Here is a 20361-nt window from a genome sequence, read left to right as displayed (position 1 = left end):
TTCGTTCGTGCAGCACCAAAACCTAATTTGATCAATAATAAATAAACTAAGCGTAATTGATTAATCCTCGTTCGTTTGCGATCTCGCGACACTCCTATGGTTCGTTAATCGCTCTTGGGCTTTACTATTGCTAAATGTTTGTGATGTGTCGTTTGAGATCAATCCGGCTCAAGAGCAGGCTCTTTGAACGTTTCAACTATTAGAACTGGCTCCACAATGGGAGCCGTTTTTTCATTTTATATACCTTCATATTTTGCACTTTAATTTAAAAGCACTGTATTTGATATTTGTATTGTGGCACTTTTTTGTTATGGAGCTGCTTTAATACTTTTTTGTATTGAGTGATTGTATTTATAACTGTTTCATTTGTTTTAAGTTACATTTGTTATAAGCTATTTTGTGAACTTCATAATTGGTTATAATAAGTTTTATTTATTGTGGTGTATTAATAACGAGATGGTTGCACGCATTTAACCACATTTACTGAAGTACTCCGTTAAAACAGTATTACAACATGCCAACCTAGCCGCGCTCTAGTTTCTCTAACTGAGAACGGTAAGCTCACTAGCTCAATATACCACATCACCTCCCCTTTTACTTTAAAGGTAACTTCGAAAAACTTAGACCTTCCAAATCATATTAAACATATCTCTCTCATTTACATTAAGGTTAACTTAGTGCAATACTTTAGTCAATTACCTTAACACAAAACATATAGTTACTATGCATTAAGACTATAAATGTCTAAAAAACTGCTACTTTAACTAAACATTAGCACTCAGTCTTGGTAATGTTGAGGCACTTTTGGGGTACGCTGGGAGCCTTAGGGTCACCGCAACAGGATCAGGCGGCTCAGCTGGGTCTAACAGTTCAGGTGCTGGGGATGCTCTGAAACTGCTCTCCATCGGCTCGGTCTCCTCAGTTACTTCCTCAGGTTGTATATGTTACACCCCCCAGGCGTGGGTGGGTAGTAGCAGTTATGCGACCCTGGGGTTAGAAGGGCCTGGATAGAATCTGGATGCAGGATACAGAGAAGACATGGTGAGACAGTGTTTTCAGTTTCAGGTTTCAGATTCATCTGTTTTCTTTATTCAACAACATACACAAACCAAATCACTTTAGTCTCTTTACTCTTTCTTTAGCAGTTTCACAAACACATTGCATATTTCTGCACTCCTCATACAGATCACACAGAAGATACTTAACCTTCTTAGTTACAGTACATCTCTAGGTACACATTACTGTTACCTTGATCAGCAAACCTCCTCAACACTGTTACTACAAAAAAAAAAAAAAAAATATATATATATATATATATATATATATATATATATATATATATATATATATGTATATAAGAATATATAAAAAAATATTACTTCATATTAATATATTTATATACGCATACATATACCAATACTCACACATTCTACATTAACACCCTTCATTACACAGTTATTAATTAACAAAATTCCATTAACTTGTACTAAGCACACTTTAACTCCATGTTAGTGCTTTTAATATCTCATTTTAAGTTGAGTTTTTAAAACTTGTATCTGCTTAGAGTAATTTTAATTGACCAAAGTAATAAACGTGAACATAACTAAATAAAACAGGAATACTAATTAGAGAAATGTAAAACTGTAGCTTATTCAACTGTAATAAACCCAATGCTGTGGTTGGCAGAGGCTCTAGCTTCACCTAACAAAGCCAAACAGGCTCTTTAATAGAGTGTAGAATTAAACTGGACACTTTAGAAACACTTACTTCACCTACAGAGACTTAGTTTAGTTTTATATATACATATTTTTAATTAACTCAATTATTTATGTGTTTTTAACATACACAATGCGTGTTACTGAGTAAAAATGGCTGGTGCCGCTTAATACAGGCGCGAAATGGCGGCAGCAAGGCGCGTAATTACTCCAATGAGTTAACTAGTGTTAGCGGGAAGAAAATAGAGAACAATAGCGTCGGCCAGGTGCAGAGTTAGCAGGCCGCGGTAGCTAATGCTAGCGTCAGAGTAATTGAAACAATAGCGTCGGCCAGGCGCAGAGTTAGCAGGCCGCGGTAGCTAATGCTATTAGAATTACTTGAGAAAATAGCGACAAACGGACACTATTACAGAGCGGAGATAGTAAATACTACAGCGAAAACACACGAGAGATAGCGACGGACTGGAACACGGTTAAAGAGCGGGTATATCTCACGCCAGAGCGAGGGGAATAACAGCGGGGCGCCGGCTAGGCGCGGTTAGCGAGCGGCGGTGGCTAATGCTAACGGCGGAGAAATACAGCGAGAGCGCCGGCCAGGCGCGCAGTTAGTGGGCTGCGGGAGCTAACGCTGCCCGATGCTGAGCGTCCACCAACACACAGGACCATAGCGGCTCATATTACACACCGTAACACTTTCAAAGCATATACACACTCAAATAACCCTATTATAGTGCTTTAGAAACATGTATACTTGCACATAGTGATGCTACCCTTGAACCTGAAGCTTCGAGGCGTGTGTTGAAAAAACGACACGCATTGGTTCGAATCACTGAGCCGATGCTTGATTCGTTCTACAAAGATCACGTGACCAATGACGTCCGAAGCTTCATTTTGGCACACAACCACGTGACTGCTTCAGGGAAAGATTCAAAAGTGGCAAATCCTGGCGCGCAGTTCGAGGGTTGTTAGCGGAGATACAGATACAGAGACAGAGAGCGAGGGAGCGAGAGCGAGAGAGAGAGAGAGAGAGAGAGAGAGAGAGAGAGAGAGAGAGAGAGAGAGAGATAGATAGATAGATAGATAGATAGATAGATAGATAGATAGATAGATAGATAGATAGATAAGATAAGATATAGATAGATCATATATAGATAGATAGATAAGATATAGATAGTAGATAATAAAATATTAGAATGGAACCAGTAAGAAAAAGAGGCCGTTCTGAAGTTTGGGAACACTTTGAACTTTTGCCATCAAATAAGGTAGAAAATTATTATTTAGAAAATATAAACTTTGAAAGAAAACTATGCCTTTTAGACATATGGCATTTTATTAGTTCTGTAAGAGTCTACAATAATTATATATATATATATACATATATATATATATATATGTATATATATATATGTATATATATATACATATATATATATACATATATATATACATATATATATATATATATGTATATATATATATATATATATGTATATATATATGTATATATATATGTATATATCCTCATAGTTCAATGTGTGTACTGTCATGGCATACATCCAGTAAAAGTGTTGCCTTATGACAACATATTTTGAAATAACCAACTGAACCCCAGCACTGTGGAAAAAATGTTATTCCTAAATAAAAACTAAATTACACATGTACATAACCACGTCCATTAAATATGTGCCCCCTGCCCCTTACACAAGCACCTTCACCTTTATGAGCATACATTTCTTTCATCAAATTCTTCCATATCCCCCATGCAGCATATCTACATGAGCCTTGCCTATGGAAAAATAGGCAATGGACTAGTGATACATGTAAACATGTTACAACCCCTGCTTGGAAAGATGTGAATAATAGTGAATAATATAATTTTAAAATTTGGTATATTAACAGATTAATAACATGGTGAAGGGAAAAAAGCAACAATGTGAATGCAATTAGAATTACAAGTGTAGTTTCTCCAGTGTGCCTTATCAAGGTACATTCTAAGTGTATTATATATTAATTAAAAATATATTACAGTTATGTCTTTTAATATAATGCATTAAATTATCCAGACATCAAAGTATTCTTCCATTTCCTTTTTTCAGTTTTTATTTAAACCTCAAATGTCATGTAAATGCACTGGAACAGGTTTAAAAACTGTAAAAAGACAAAAAAAAAACGCCCCTCGTCCTTTAAATACACAAAGCACTTTCAGGTTTTGCCCACCAGGTGCCGCTGATGTCCACTGTGTTATGAAGCTCCGAGTAATGAACCTTTTTTCGATACAATTAGGAAAAAGGCTTCAGTGCTTCAGAAAGCCTCGGTTTGCCATCACTACTTGCACAGTTTCACATATTTTCCCACCTGGATGCAGGATACAGAGAAGACACGGTGAGACAGTGTTTTCAGTTTCAGGTCTCAGATTCATCTGAGACTAATCTACTGATGCCCACCTAAGCCTCTGTATAGCACCCGCCCCCTAGCACTGCTCCCTCTACTGGACTGGATGATTCACAATACAATGCAATAAACCCATTTAAAGCAGAAAAGATTATATATACAGATGCAAATAATATTAATATATAATATATAAACTAAATAATCACTTAAATGTGACTACACTTTTAAGGGTGTCACATATATCACGGCGTCTGTATTCTTGATCCGTCGCTTCTCCGCGGACCTTGTAAGACACAGGCCCCGACTGCTGGGTGATGACCCCTGGGATCCATCTTGGTGTTTCGCCGGCAGTGTTTTGCAGGTAAATTTGTTCATCAGTGTCGAATTGCCTGTCCAATGCTGTTCTGTTGTGTCCTTCCTTTTGCCGATACTGCTTCCTCCTCACAGTTTCTTGAATGTTTGGTTTCAGAAAGTCCAGTCTGGTTCTGACATGTCTTTTCAAGAACACATCAGCAGGTGACTCGCCTGTTGTGCTGTTGGGAGTTGTGCGATATCGTAGAAGGAAGTGAGAGACCTTGTCTTCAATGCTCAAGTCTTCTCTTGCCAGCTTTTTCATGCCAGCCTTGAATGTTGAGACATATCTCTCGGCTAGGCCACTTGTGGCCAGGTGCCTCGGAGCACCAGTCATGTGGAGGATTCCATTTCTCCTCGCGACTGTTAAAACTCATCAGACGTAAAGGTTGTTGCATTGTCTGTGACAATCTGTTCAGGAACTCCATATGATGCAAAAAGTCTCTTTAGTCTGGTGATGGTTGCAGATGAGGTTATTTGTGTCATTTTGTAAACCTCTAACCATTTCGAGTATGCGTCTACTACAATCATGAACATGTGGCCCATGAATCAATGTGAAGTCTCTTCCACACATCTCCTGGAAATCACATCCTTTACACACTTTTTCAATGTCCATGTCAATATGGGGCCACCAGACATATTGTCTTGCAATTGCCTTCATTTTCACAATGCCAGGGTGCCCCCTGTGGATTTCTTTAAGCACTGCAGCTCTGAGCTTCACTGGTGCTATCACTCTCGTGCCCCTGCTCCACAGAGAGTTCATCACGCTTTTTGTGGTATCCTTTCAACTCAAATCAAATTTATTTGTATAGCGCTTTTTACAACAGGTGTTGTAGCTTTACAGAAACATGATTACAGGACAAAGAATCAGGCAAAACATTAAACATAGAACATACAGAATACAGAACCCCCAGTGAGCGCGGAGGCAAGGAAAAACTCCCTCAGAGCTGCAGGAGGAGGAAGAAACCTTGGGAGGACCAAGACTCACATTTAAGGGGGGACCATCCTACCACTGGTCAAACAGCTTTTAAATTCAAATTTAAAAAGTCTTTTATACATCCACATAGGTTTTATATATTCAGGACTATAATAGCACGCCACTAATGGCTTGGATGTAAACTGTAGTGGATAATAAGATGGACGATGAGTAGCTGATCTGTGGTGGTGGTGGAGAAGAGCTGACTTCAGAAACTTCCATCAGTCTGGCCGGACAGGAGACGCGAGAGCCTGAGGGTCCAACATCAGTATCGGGTCAGACAGGTGGGCAGTCAGTAACTCGGAGGAAGGCAGAGAGATGGAATTAGTTTTTACTGGATTTATGTGAAACAGAGAATATAAAACATTATCAGACTCCGGCAGAACTGAATAAAACAGCCTAACTAAAGGCAGAGAGCCAGAAGGTAACATAGACATGGAGGCTCCCTGAAACACTGGCATCCACCCACTCCACTGTCCACAAACCTGAGTGACCGTGTGCAGTGGGAGAACAACAGCACCAGCATCTCAGTTTACCCACAATTCCCTCTGTCCATGAACCCCTGAATCTGCAGCCTTATCTAAAGGAAAAAAAACATTAATTACCAAAAGCTAAACTAAACAAGTAAGTTTTCAGTCTAGACTTAAAGATTGAGACTGTGTCTCGAACATATTCGGGGAGATTATTCCAGAGTTGAGGAGCTTTATAAGAGAAAGCTCTTCCTCCTGCAGAGCTCCTCTGAATTTTAGGAACTACTAGGAAACCAGCACCCTGAGATCTGAGTAATCGCGGTGGTTCATAACAGGAGATGAGGTCTTGTAAATACTCAGGAGCGAGCCCGTGTAGGGCTTTATACGTTAACAGGAGAATTTTATAGTCTATGCGGAATTTGACTGGAAGCCAGTGCAGTGCTGATAGTACTGGACTAATATGGTCAAATTTTCTAGTTTTAGTAAGGACCCTGGCTGCAGCATTTTGAACTATCTGAAGTTTATTTAAGTTACTGCAGGAACATCCAGACAGTAGCGCATTACAATAATCTAGCCTTGAGGTAATAAAGGCATGGACTAGTTTTTCTGCGTCATGCAGTGATAGGGCATTTCTTAGCTTGGCAATATTACGGAGGTGTAGAAAAGCTGTTCTAGTAACATTAGATATGTGTTTATCGAATGTTAGATCTGAATCTATAATAACTCCAAGGTTTTTAGCTGCTGAACCAGGTGTGACTGAGAAGTCGGCCAGATTTAGCATTAAGTCTGATAATTTATTTCTAGCAGCTTTGGGGCCTAATAGGAGAACTTCTGTTTTATCACTATTTAATAGGAGGAAGTTGTGCGACATCCACAATTTCACATCTTTTACACAATCCTCAATTTTCTTTAATCTCACTCTGTCATCAGGTTTGGCTGATAACTTTATAACTGATAACTAATAACTTTGCCCAGTGGGAGCATATATAATGTAAATAATAATGGTCCTAATATAGAGCCTTGTGGAATTCCATATCTTACCTTGGTATAACTGGAAGACATATCATTTATCCTCACAAACTGATAGCGATCGGTTACGTATGATTTGAACCATGATAAGGCAGTTCCAGTTACACCGACCATGTTCTCTAGTCTTTCTAAAAGGATAGTATGATCTATTGTATCAAAGGCTGCGCTCAGATTGAGAAGTACGAGTAGGGAAACACAGCCTTGGTCGGCGGCCGTAAGTAGATCGTTTGTTATTTTAACTAAAGCTGTCTCAGTGCTATAATGAGGCCTAAATCCAGATTGAAATTTTTCATAGATTTGGTTTCTTTGCAGGTAAGAGCAAAGTTGTTGGGCTACAGCTTTTTCTAAAATCTTAGAAATAAACGGTAAGTTTGAAATAGGTCTATAGTTAGACAGTACACTAGGATCAAGATTTGGTTTCTTGATCAGAGGTTTAATTACAGCTGTTTTAAAGGCTTTGGGTACATGGCCCAGGGTGAGCGATGAGTTTACTATCATTAACAGAGGTTTAATTATATCTGGTAGTACCTGCTTTAATAATTTTGTGGGAACTGCATCAAGTGTGCAGGTTGTGCTGTTTGAAGAGGAGATCATTTTCTCTAGTTCTAGCTGTGGAAGTGGGTTAAAGACTTCCAACCTAACTTCGGTGACAGGGTTTTGTTCTAAATCAGCCAGACCAGATGACAGAGAGGATGTCATATTTATCTGTTTAATTTTATCCCAAATGTTTTCAATTTTACTATCGAAGAAGTCCATAAAATCGTTGCTGGTGTGAATGGCTGGAATCTGAGGTTCAGTACCTGCCTGGCTTTTAGTTAATTTGGAAATAACACTAAAGAGAACTCTAGGATTATTTTTATTTATCTCGATCTGTGAGGCCAGATATGCTGAGCGGGCTTTATTAAGTTCTTTTCTATATTTTACAAGACTGTCTTTCCACACAGAGTGAAACACTTCCAGTTTAGTTGATCGATATTTACGCTCTAAATTTCGTACTAACTGCTTTAAGGTACGAGTTTGATCATTGTACCACGGTGCGAGCTTTTTCTGTCTCTCTATTTTATGTTTAAGGGGTGCTACAACATCTAAGGTAGAGCGAAAGGTGTTTTCTAAACCTTCGGTTAGTTTGTCTAGTTCTACTGGGTCTACAGGAAAGTACATTAGAGTTGATAAATCGTTGTAAATTGTTGGGCTGTAAAAGGCGAAATTGAACGTTTTATAGAGTAGCTAGGGGATGTTCATTACCTTATTTCATTTAAATTACATCTTAGTCATAATATACGTATATTATGACTAAGATGTAATTTAAATGAAATAAGGTAATGATCTGAAATTGCGGAAGTTTGAGAACGAATATTCGGGTTATCTATGCTCACACCCAGGGTCAAAACTAAATCCAGAGTATGATTACAGTAATGAGTAGGTCCTGTTATATTTTGAATAATACCCACTGAGTCTAAAATCGATGTGAATGCCTTTTTTAATGGATCATCCAATTTTTTGAAATGAATGTTGAAGTCTCCAACTATAATCACTTTATCATTACTTACTGCTAAGTCTGTGACAAAATCACTAAATTCTTTTAAAAATTCTAAATAGGGCCCTGGTGGTCTGTAGATGTTAATTAAAGAAAATGCATTCTTTTTTGTAACTGGATTAATTATACTGGTGTAAAGAAGCTCAAAAGAAGTAAAATTTTCATAGTGTTTCTGATTGCTAACTAAGGTACTTTGGAAAAGTATGCAGACCCCACCTCCTCTACCGGACAATCTCGGATTGTGTATATAATTATAGCCTGCAGGGGTGGCTTCATTTAATGCTACATATTCATTTGGCCTAATCCAGGTTTCTGTCAGACACAGAACATCGAATTTCTGATAAGTTATCATTTCATTCACTAGAACTGCTTTTGAATTTAGAGATCTAATATTAAGTAAACCAATCTTTGGGCTTGAAGTGTTAGTACTACAGTCTGGATATGATTGTTTAATATAAGTTAAGTTATTTAGATTGACTGTTTTAGTTTTTTTATGTTTTTGTTTGACTCGGGGGACAGACACAGTCTGAATACATTGGTATCTAGGTAACGTCTCTTTGCAGCTCGCAGACGGTCGGTTAAGCCTCTCTGTCTGCGGCCTGGTCCCGGGTCTGGATTGTCAGCAGCTTCTAACACTACTCTGCCGACTAACTAAAAGACTATGAGCTATGCTGTATGAAAGTAAGGCAGCAACCTCCCGTGTGGGGTGGACACCATCCCTACCTAAAAGACCAGGCTTGCCCTCAAACTGTAGCCAGTTATCTATAAAGCCCACATGATTTTCTGCACACCACTTGGACATCCAGCGGTTCAGCGAAGAAAGCCTGCTGTAAGCTTCATCACCACGCCTCATTGGGATGGGGCCAGAGCAGATTACCTCCTCGGACAGCGTCTGGGCCTGTTTAATCACCTCTTTAATATTAGCCTTAGTTACTTCAGACTGCCGCAGACGAATATCATTGGCCCCTACATGAATTACTACCTTCGAATATCTCCTATTCCCTATCAACCTAAGGTTGCCACTAATGTCCGGTGCTCTGGCTCCCGGTAAACAAGTAACTGTTGCCGCTGGTGCCCCTAAAGGAGTAGCTAATTTCACGTGTCGGACGATAGAGTCTCCTATCACCAGAGTACCTTTAACAGGCTCCTCAGTTGGTGCTTCACTGAGCGGGGCAAACCTGTTTGACACGTGAACTGGGGGAGCGTGGTGTTCAGGTGGGCTGGCTGTGGCCTTTGCGGTAGCATTAGCCTTAGCCTTTCGACTATGCCGCCGAGACGTTACCCATTCGCCTCGCTGTGAGGGCTCTAAGGCCGGAGTCGAGGGGGTACTAACTCTCCCTGAGACACCCGGGGCTGCTAACAGTGAATCCTGCTGTCTATCCCTTATTAAACCCCGGATGTGCAGCTCTAACTTATTCACCTTATCCACCAAGGTGCTAACTATCTCACACTTAGTACAAATACCACTATTGTTACCAGTATCGGTGGACAAGGGATCTAAGCTATACATGCCACACTCTAAACAGGAGTAAACCTTAGCAGAAGCCATGGAGAAAAAAAGCACTCACCTTGTTTCAGTTGAAATTAGAAACTTACACAAACAAACTGCAGCAGCAAACAGCTAATCCAGCAAACCTGAGGAAAAAAGTCTATAAAAGTAGACTGAGAGTGGATTAATAGGTGTGTAGAGCAAAGAGGAAGCAGACTAAAAGTGGATTAGTAAGTGTGAAGAGAGTAAAAGAGAAGAAAACAGAGAAAAGTGTAGAAGCTTAAGATTAGAGCAAGCTTTCAGCAGCAGAGCAGACCAGAGTAGTAGAGAGCAGAGCAGGGAGCAGAGCAGGGAGCCTCTGTGTCAGTTCTCATTACTCTAGCAATCTGCTTTGCAGTTAGCGGCACTCCCTCTAGGTGTTCACATATCAGTGCGTCGACATAGGCAGAGATTGTGCCTGTTCCAGCATCTTTGGTCTCTGATAGCGGCACACGAGACAACCCGTCAGCGTTGCCATGCTTCTCTGACTGACAGTAAACAATGTGATAGTTGTATGCCGACAGTATGATGGCCCACCTCTGGATCCGGGCTGCTGCCATTGTAGGAAGCCCTTTATGTTCTCCAAACAAAGTCAGTAATGGCCTATGGTCTTTGACCAAGTTGAATTTACGTCCCCAGAGGTATTGGTGAAACTTTTTAACACCATAGACAAGGCTTAAGGCCTCTTTCTCAATTTGCGAATATTTCTTCTCTGCTGGAGAGAGGGTACGCGAAGCATAAGCAATTGGATGTTCTTTTCCATCTGATGCTGTGTGTTGGATTACGGCTCCAATGCCATAAGTTGAAGCGTCACACGCAAGAGTCAACGGCAGACTCTGATCATAGTGCATTAACACTTGTCAGGAGTTCTTTACATTTGTTGAATGCATCTTGTTCAGCTTTCTTGCATTTCCATGTGACTTGCTCTTTCAGCAGACTGTAAAGTGGCGCTAGCACAGTACTTTGCTGCGGCATGAAACGGCCATAGTAGTTAACTAGGCCAAGGAAAGCCCGTAGCTCCTTCACATTTGTAGGTGCGGGTGCATCATGTATTGCTCTCACCTTGTCTTTGGATGGGTACACCCCTTTTTCATCCAGGACATGGCCCAGGTACTCGATTTGGGTCTTTCCGAACTCGCACTTTGACTGTTTCACTCTCTCTCTTGCAAGCGTTGTAGGACTCTGTCGAGATTCTTCAGATGCTCTGTCTCGTCTCTTCCCGTTATGAGCAGATCATCAAGGTAAACAACCACGTTCAGGTCCTTCATTAGATTCTCCGTTACTCTCTGGAAGATACTAACAGCAGAGTTAATGCCAAAACAAAGACGATTATACACAAACAAGCCTTTGTGAGTGTTGATTGTTGTGTATTTTTTTAATCTTCATCAAGGAGCACTTGTTGGTAAGCTGAAGCTAGGTCGATTTTCGAAAACAACTTGCCACCACTCAGCGTTTCCAGCACTTCTTCAATGCGCGGCAGTGGGTATATGTCTGTGTTGGTTGCCTGGTTTCTGTTACCTTGTAATCGCCGCACAAGCGAATCATGCCACCTCTCTTGACCACAGGAACGACAGGAGCGGCCCATTCACTGTGTTTTACAGGACTGATGTTTTCTTTTTCTAGTCTCTGTAGTTCATCCTCTACTCGTTCCTTCATTGCAAATGGCAAAGGGCGGCTTTTGTGGAACCTGGGCGTGGCATCAGGCTTGACAGAAATTGTGGCTTTAATATCCTTTAATGTTCTCAACTCTTCTTTAAAAACTGTATTTTTCTAACACTTCAGGTATTGACTTGGATGTTGAGGACTGTTTTGCATGAATCATTTTTATTGTTTTCCAGTCCAACTTGATGCTTTTAAGCCAGTTCCTACCACAAAGTGCAGGTCCCTTTCCTATCACTACAATTAATGGTAAATGAGCAGTTTGATCTCCATATGTAACTTTTGCTACAAACTGCCCTCTAACTGGAATGGCCTGGCCAGTGTAGGTCTTCAGCGTGACGTTGCTGCCGCCTAGTGGCACATTCGCGAATGACTCTTTGTACATCGCCTCAGATATTATACTGACTGCAGCTCCCGTGTCTATTTCCATTGCGACAGGTTTACGGTAAAGTTTTCTTTGAATGCCTGTTAGTCTGTTTCATTTACACAGAACACTTCCTCTGTCTCCTCTTCTTCTGCTATCACATAACTTGCCACTTTTTGCTGATTCTTAATGCGCCGTCCTTTCCTCTCTCTCGCGACAGGCTGGCTACCCCTGCATGCTTTCTGTATATGACCGACTTTATCACATTTGTGTCATTTGGCAGTTTTGAAGTAGCATTCATGTGGGCTATGATTTTTTCCTTTACATCTATAGCACGCTGCCTGCGCCGGTGGAGAAGGCTTTTGTGTGTAATTTACCTTGTGCATAGAAGAAGTAGAGGGAGCCTCGCTTTGCCGTAGCTGCCGAGTGTCTCGGTGGGCTGCTTCCATATTGAGAGCGATCTCCTGGGCTCTGGCAAACGTTAGTTCATCTGTGGAAAGCAACTTGCGTTGGCACGCTTCATTTATTGTAACACATAAAGCGATACTCTTACTGTCCGCAATGTTTGCGACCTTAGGCGTCTGTCGAATGCTTTCTTGGACTCGCAGCCAAGCCCGCTTTTCTGTATTCGATTTCTGCGCTGCTTATTATCTCGGGCCGTGCCTGCTCTATTGCTTTAATGACTCGCAGTCCGCATTGTTTATTATCTCGGGCCGTGCCCGCTCTAATGCTTTACTGTACTCGCAGTCCGCGTTGTTTATTATCTCGGGCCGTGCCCACTCTAATGCTTTACTGTACTCGCAGTCCGCGTTGTTTATTATCTCGGGCCGTGCCCACTCTAATGCTTTACTGTACTCGCAGTCCGCGTTGTTTATTATCTCGGGCCGTGCCCGCTCTAATGCTTTAATGACTCGCGTTCCGCATTGTTTATTATCTCGGGTCGTGCCCGCTCTGATGGTTTACTGTACTCGCAGTCCGCATTGTTTATTATTTTGGGCCGTGCCCGCTCTTTACTGTACTCGCAGTCCGCATCGTTTATTATCTCGGGCCGTGCCCGCTCTAATGCTTTAATGACTCGCAGTATGCATTGCTCTTATTGGGTTAATTTTGTGTTGCCTGTGCTATGTTTTGTTTTGTGATTGGCATGTACCTTTCTTGCAGAATTTCAGACTTTTATGATTCCGTGTATTAAAATATTAATCAACGCCGCGGGCCAAGGATGCTATTTGCTATTTTGCGCATTTACCGATCACGGGTTGCTTTGACGTGCTGCTCTGCAAATTACGTGCCTCAATGTTAAGTATCTGATCCGATTTGTCGTTGCTTTATGTCTTATGGTTTGTGCTGATGTTACTTTCCCTGGTCCTTTGGTTTTGGGGGTGTTCTCCAAGGACAGTCTGCCCTTGGTTCTTGCATTTGGTCCTTCCTTCCTGATTTGTTTTGAAATTAATTTCGTTTCCCCTGTCATTTTTGCTGTGTTCGCATCATTACTTACAAGGTGTCTAATAACAATCATCAGTAAAATGTTATAGCAGTCAATGATAATGGAAAGTCTTTTAAATCTCGGCCGTGCCCGCCCTAATACCCACTGGACTCGTAGTCTGCGTTGCTGCGATCGCGGGCCGTGCCCGCTCTAAATACCCACTGGACTCGTAGTCCACGCTTCTGCAGTTGCGATCCGTGCTCGCTCTTATACCCTCACCCATCTTGTTCGGGATGCCAGATGTCCAAGTAACCAGGTAAAGGATCCTCCTGTGGGTAATTATATCTTTTCATATTTTTTGGGATAGGCTCCGCCCCCGCCGTACCTGTCCGGCAGGATCTGCGAGGTTCTAGACGCTGCGGACCTTTTTGACAGGCCTTTCGCCAAAGACCCTATATACACTATATTCACTATAACTAATTGTCATACGTTGTAATTGGGATTAAATCTTTCTTGCTGCACTTTGTCTCTAGAGTTTTCCTGCTAGAACTGCAGTGTGGAGCTCAGGGTGGAAACAAACAAACTTCTTCACATCTAGCTCTAAAAACAATGTGAACTATATTACTCTAGCTCCATTACTGATTGGGCTAAAAGATTAACATTAGAGAGTAGGACTGCACAATATATTGTTTAAGCATCGTCATCGCGATGTGCACATGTTACATTGAAGGACGAACAATGTCACCTAAGGCAGTGGTTCCCAACCTTTTTCTTCAGGGACCCATATTTTTACCATTGTAAGCTTTGGTGACCCAACATAACCCCCGCCCCCCCCCCCCCAAAATGTAAAAGATGTAAGTGTATAATTGGGTTGGGGGGGGGGGGGGTTAGAAATGACAAATAAAAACTGACATTTACTACAGATGAATAAAATAAACACGTAAAAAAGGAAAAATTGATACATAAAACATAAGGAATTTTTATCTTATGAAGAAAAAAATTATTAGATCAATAAAATAATACAACTATTTAAAATGAATAAAAAATAATTTATATAAAATAAAAACAAACAACAAAAAAAAAAAAAGAATAATATCAGTTTCAGTTTCAAATCAGTAAAACAGCTCACCAAAACCTCAACCTGTCCAAATATTGGACAATAATTGATTAACTTTACAGGCCCTCACTCATTTTCATTTATTTAACTAAACTGAGTTTTATATTCTTATATTCTTATATTATTATATTCAGCCTCGCGCTGAATTCAGCTCCGCGCTGCCGGAGAGAGCGCCCGCGCGCGCGCCAGAGAGAGAGAGAGAGACAGAGAGAGCGCAGCGCAGCGCGGCGAATTTTGCTTACCCTAGACTATATATAGTATTAATATTAAACCCCTTAAAATCAAGAGGGCTTCGCGACCCATCGTGGATCTTTGGCGACCCATAGGTTGGGTCGCGACCCATAGGTTGGGAACCACTGACCTAAGGCAATTAAATTAAACACGTCATGTTGCTATGTTTTAATTTTTGACACAAGAAGCATCCTCTCTGTGTGTAAGTGACAGGCTCCTGCTGCCAGTGTGAGAAGTGCAGGGGGGGGCAGGAGTAAACACAGGTAAGGGCATGCTGAGGCTACCTAATGTTGGGCTGTAGCACTGACTTGGGTAAAGATAGCTGCTGCTCCAGCGCCGACTAGTTGGATGAAGAACTGCAGCTTCCTGTAAGCGAGCAGTTTCACCTGTCCCCCACACAGCACTGCTTAACTGCATAACCCTAAACTTCTGAAAGCCGGTTCCTGCGAACCTTTTAAGAACCGGGCCGTGTTTCCACTGATTTAAGGAGTCACTCACTACATATGTGAATGTGGGCGTAAACAGAAGTCAGGGGGAGATTTAAAAAGCGACGTGGCAGAACCCGAGCTCCTCTTGAAACTTGTGCTGCTGTCCTCGGTGGACCACTGTTGATTCATTTTTATTCATTTAGCTGCTTCTGCTGCTCCTAGCTGTGAGTAGAGGTGAGGTTTGTAAACAACTTCGCCCCGGAGATGCTTCAACGCCGCTCGCGTCACAGGTTCGCTGTTCCAGACCAGCAAGATTGGGGGGCCAGAACGGAACCGGCTTTTCTGGCCCAGAACCTGTGATTTTGCAGTGGAAATGCAAAGAACCGTTTGGGAACCTGGCACCAGCAACGGCACTCTGCCGGTGGAAAAGTGTCTTAAAACAACATTTGTGTAATTACTTTTAATCACAAATTTGTTTCTGTACTACATTACGTCACGCATCTTTACGTTCTCATGTCACATGTTATGGTTTGCTCACATTGCAGCAACACAAAGCATTTTTTCGCTCCGCCTCCCACTGTTCTTTATGCAGTGTGGCAGCAGCAGCAAAAAGTTATTTTTAAGATATTTTCAACTTAATGCAACTGAGAAGCGATTTAACTGTGCTCTCTTTACCTGAAAAAAGGACACAAATTGGTATACTAGCATCAAAAATCTGGTTCAGGTTATTGAACCACTACAGGAAGTCCGATAAGAACTTGGTTAGGATGTCCCCGAGGATGTGAATCAGCAACAGAAACTGGAAATCTGCTCAGTGGTTTATTGACTTATATGCATGTGTGGTTCTGTAAATAAAACCAATACAGAACTAGTTCAGTGGAATATTGATTAAGGAGTCAACATAGACCATCAAACATATACAAATTAACAACAGTCCTTCTCAAATAGGCAAACAAAATCAAAGGCATTTAGCTACACATCTGACCGACATTAAGCATTTACTTAACAACATTTCTAGTTAACATTTACAAATATGTAGTATATAAACTAACACAAGAAAAGGTCCATAGTACTTACTTTAAATGTACGCACACCAAATGAACTGAGCAGCTTATAATTTAACAACCTGAACAATCAACTTAAAACTTAAACTATGAAGCTGAAGTCTCTCCATCTCTCTCTGCTACTGAGGCACTGAGAATTGCAGCTGCAGGGCTAATTACTTCTGCCTTCTGATTGGGTGAGAGTTAATGAGCCATCTGATTGGTGGAGTCATTACAGAATCATGAAGGGAGGGGCTGCTCCCAGGTGCTCTGCCTTTTGCACATTACCTCTCTGTTTGATTACAGAGACAGAGGACCAGCTGGTCCTGAGCTGGATATTTTAGGAAGGTTCACCAGGTGATAAAAAAAGGACAGCGTCTTGTTCAACACAGCACTGAACTACAACTCTGCACATTTTTGCTGGTGGCAGATAAACCTGCTTGAGTGGTGGAGAAAGCGATTGGCAGCGATGCCGCATTGCTTCAGTGTGAACGTATCCAGCTGGCACACAACTGACCTTCAACGTTGAAATGTGGTTGAAATATGACTAAAGTAATGTATGTTGTTGTTTCAGTGTTGTTTCCCCCAACCCCCACCAGCACACTTACTCTCCTCTGCGCTCCGCAAAACCAGCGACCTGATTGGCTGTTTCTCCTGAAAGGTGAAACTTTCTACCTAACCAGTTCCACGATTGGCATTATGAGATTTCCCATTCACACAATGGTCAGTGGCCTGAGCTGAGTGGGAACGATATCACTTTTGGGGGGAACCAATCCACCTATTTCATCCCCCCCAGTTCCTACGCCAATGCAAATGGGCGTGGTAGTGGGGGGAAAACTGTACTTCACTACTCAGGGCCTGAGTGAGAGGGGCCCATGAATATCCTGATGGACAATTTTTTGTGATTTTTTTTATTGAATTGGGCCCTCCAGTTAATTATTTATTAATTGATCTTTCAAATATATTGATAACATCAACTGAGGGAATGAACTTAAGTCACAGTCCCTTAACATAATAGATATTCTTGGGGCCCCCTCTTGGAGGCGCAAAATGGTTTAGTCCGCCCGACAGCGGACTAACATTAGTGAGCCCAGACTGAAAGACCTGGTGGCTAGACCAAAAAGCATAAATCTGCCCAAAAAGCAGAAATCAGAAAGTTTGCTTGTTATGCAAAGTCCAATTAAAGTTAACGTAGTCCATTGTATGCTCACATGAAGTTGGTTGCTTAGTAAGTTGCCAACCAGGCTGTAAGTATAAAGACAATTATGAGCTGGCTAATGTTAGTTCTACTATTATGACTCCAGAAGAAATGTTGTTAGTTGAACTATTTAATGTTTTAACATTTTTAATAAAAACAAAGATACATACTATAAAGAGGTTATATAGAAACAGTCTCTTCAAGTAGAGTCTTTGGCGTAGGCACAGTCATCGAACCAGGACTTGATACATCTGGGTTCTGCAGGTCCGTTCGTACATTGGAGACAGGGGCGAAGCCAACCCCAAAAGTAAAAGAAATTATATATATATATACCCAACGGCAGATATTTACATTGTTCCTACATCCTGTAATAAAAGAAATGTTTAATTAATAATAAGCATTATAATAAACGAAACACATACTTTTAAACATTAGCTCTTTAGCACCAGAGACTGTGGACCGTGAAGTATTTCTTTTTATACCTTGGATATCCCATGCATGAGTGAGTTTATTTAGCAATTAACTTGTGGATTGTGTAAGGTGAGCACATGCTTGCTTTATGTAAATGTGGGGTGTTCTGTGCATTTTCAAGCAAAGTTATCTTGGGTGTAGTGCCCGCTGATGCGCTTGAATCGCGCCAACTTTCCATGCTGTTAGCATGGGCCGATGCCCCTCATTCATACATACGCTGGGCTACGAGCCCTAAAACGGGGTGCGCTCCCAAAGCGTACGGGCGGTGAGCCCTTCACTCAATTATTCATTCATTCTTTTGGGCCGCGTGCCCTCGTTCATTCATTCATTAATTCATTCATCCAATCATGCGCGGGGAACGCCCCCAAACATACAGGCCGTGTGCCCTCATTCATTCATTCATTTATTCATTCATCCGATTATGCGCGGGGAACACCCCCAAACATACAGGCTGTGTGCCTTCATTCATTCATTTGTTTGTTCATTCTTCGTTCATCCGATCATGCGAGGGGTGAGCCACGGGCCCTACATTGATCCACTTGGGCGTTGAGCCCAATCATGCGCAGGGACCGCCCCCAAAGCATGCATTGCTGTTAGTAATGGGCTGCGCGCTTGGACATCAAGCCTGCAAGCGCAGGGATCGACCCCTTAGGAAACATGCATTGCTGTTAGCAACTTACCATAGTCCTAATGTCATGTTTGCTGACCTATGAGCCCGAGCTTAAGAGGGGATCGTCCCCTAAGCATGTGTTGATGTAAATGACCACGGGCATAATGCATAAAAGCTAGGTATAAACATGTGTGAAGGATCAGCAGTGCTCATTTTATAACTGGTCCATACTGTTAGTGAAGCATTAAAACAATAAGCAAATGTTGATGTGGATAATGGAAATTATGGAAATAATGGAAATTGCTGAATTGACGCGTAAATTAACATACTCTAAAGTCTGTAGTACATCCACTACCTCCAGTGTGTGCTTATAAAATAGAACTTACTTAGTGTTGAATGGGCTCGCTGGGCGTTAAGCAGTAGGCCTAACCAGATTGGGTCTAATGTGGGACAGGTATGCTGAAAATACCTGCCTCCCAAGCAGCATAATGGAAGGAATGCTGACGCCAGCTTCGGCTGAAGACGTGGCTGTGCCAATCCTGAAAGACCAGCGTAGCAGGATGGAGATAGTCTGCGTTTTTTTATAACATTGAACAGGTGAACTCTGAACCACTGTTTCTTCATAGGGTAGCTATTAGGTAAAACCAACAGAGGTGCATTAAGATTAGAAGAGCGTGATTGCAGATAGCAAGCCCCAGAAGTGTAAGGGCAGAAATCATAGTGCAGTTTTAGCATTTTTATTGTAAAACCAGGGCCCTGTTATCTGTATATTAGACTGTTTCAAGAAAACAGAAAAGAAGGAAGGCGTAAAACTTAAATCAGACAGTGTGTGGCCACTGAACTGATCAAAAAAAATTGTTGTCGCTTGTGAACTGCCTGTACGCATAAATCCATAAAAGCCGCCACATGAAGTTGAAACATAGGGAGAATAAAACTCTTGTAAAATTAAGATAAATTTCTGTAAAATAGCAACCTTCATCTTTAGATTGAGAAAGAGAATTTTGCAATGCCTTTGAGCATACCTGTCAAGTCTCCCGTTTTGTCCGGGAAACTACCGTATTTTACTCCTCTTTCCCGCCGTCCTCCCGTATTAGTATTTTCCCGTAAATTTCCCGTATTATATTAAGATTAAAAAATATATATTATTGAGGAGACAGGGCACTGACCCCGCTGTGTCTCTTAACCAATCATGGAGCCGGTTCAAGGAGAAAGTCCCGCCTTTCAGGAGAAACAGCCAATCAGCTTGCTATAGAGGGTCAGCGTGGGGAAGCCCCCCGTCGCTGTGAGTTCAGGCAGCTATTCGGAGCTGCTGATGTTAAAACATATCTGGATATTCAGCGATTTTTCTAAAAGAAAGGTAACGGTAGGCTAATCATGTAAACTGTGATGAGATTTTTCTGATAGCTGCTTAAAAATACTTGTCTCCGAAATAAAACACACAGATTAAACCTTTTAAAATAAAAAAATACAGTTTGTGACTCAGTTTAACTAGAAAATGTGGAGAGGACCGAAATGAACTGAACTGATCAGGAGTGATCAAAAGAAAGAAGTATTAATTAAAAATGATTAATTGTGTAGGCCATTAGGACTAATTTTTACTGATGGAATATATCTGGTCCATGTCCTTTTAGTAAAATCTCATAATACTATTTTTAGGTCACCAACAGTCATTTTGCAGAATTTGTGCACCCTTTGTTTAATTTTAAATCTATTAAATAAATAAAAAATATATATAATATAAAAGAGTGCATTTATGGCAAAAAAGACATGAAATCTTAACTTTTTTAATATCTAGAAAAGTATTTTTAATTTGACTGTAT

Source organism: Astyanax mexicanus, chromosome 8 (assembly GCF_023375975.1).
Source record: "Astyanax mexicanus isolate ESR-SI-001 chromosome 8, AstMex3_surface, whole genome shotgun sequence".
Taxonomy (NCBI): domain Eukaryota; kingdom Metazoa; phylum Chordata; class Actinopteri; order Characiformes; family Acestrorhamphidae; genus Astyanax; species Astyanax mexicanus.
The sequence above is the reverse complement of the archived record's forward strand: the minus strand, read 5'-3'. Positions refer to the sequence as shown.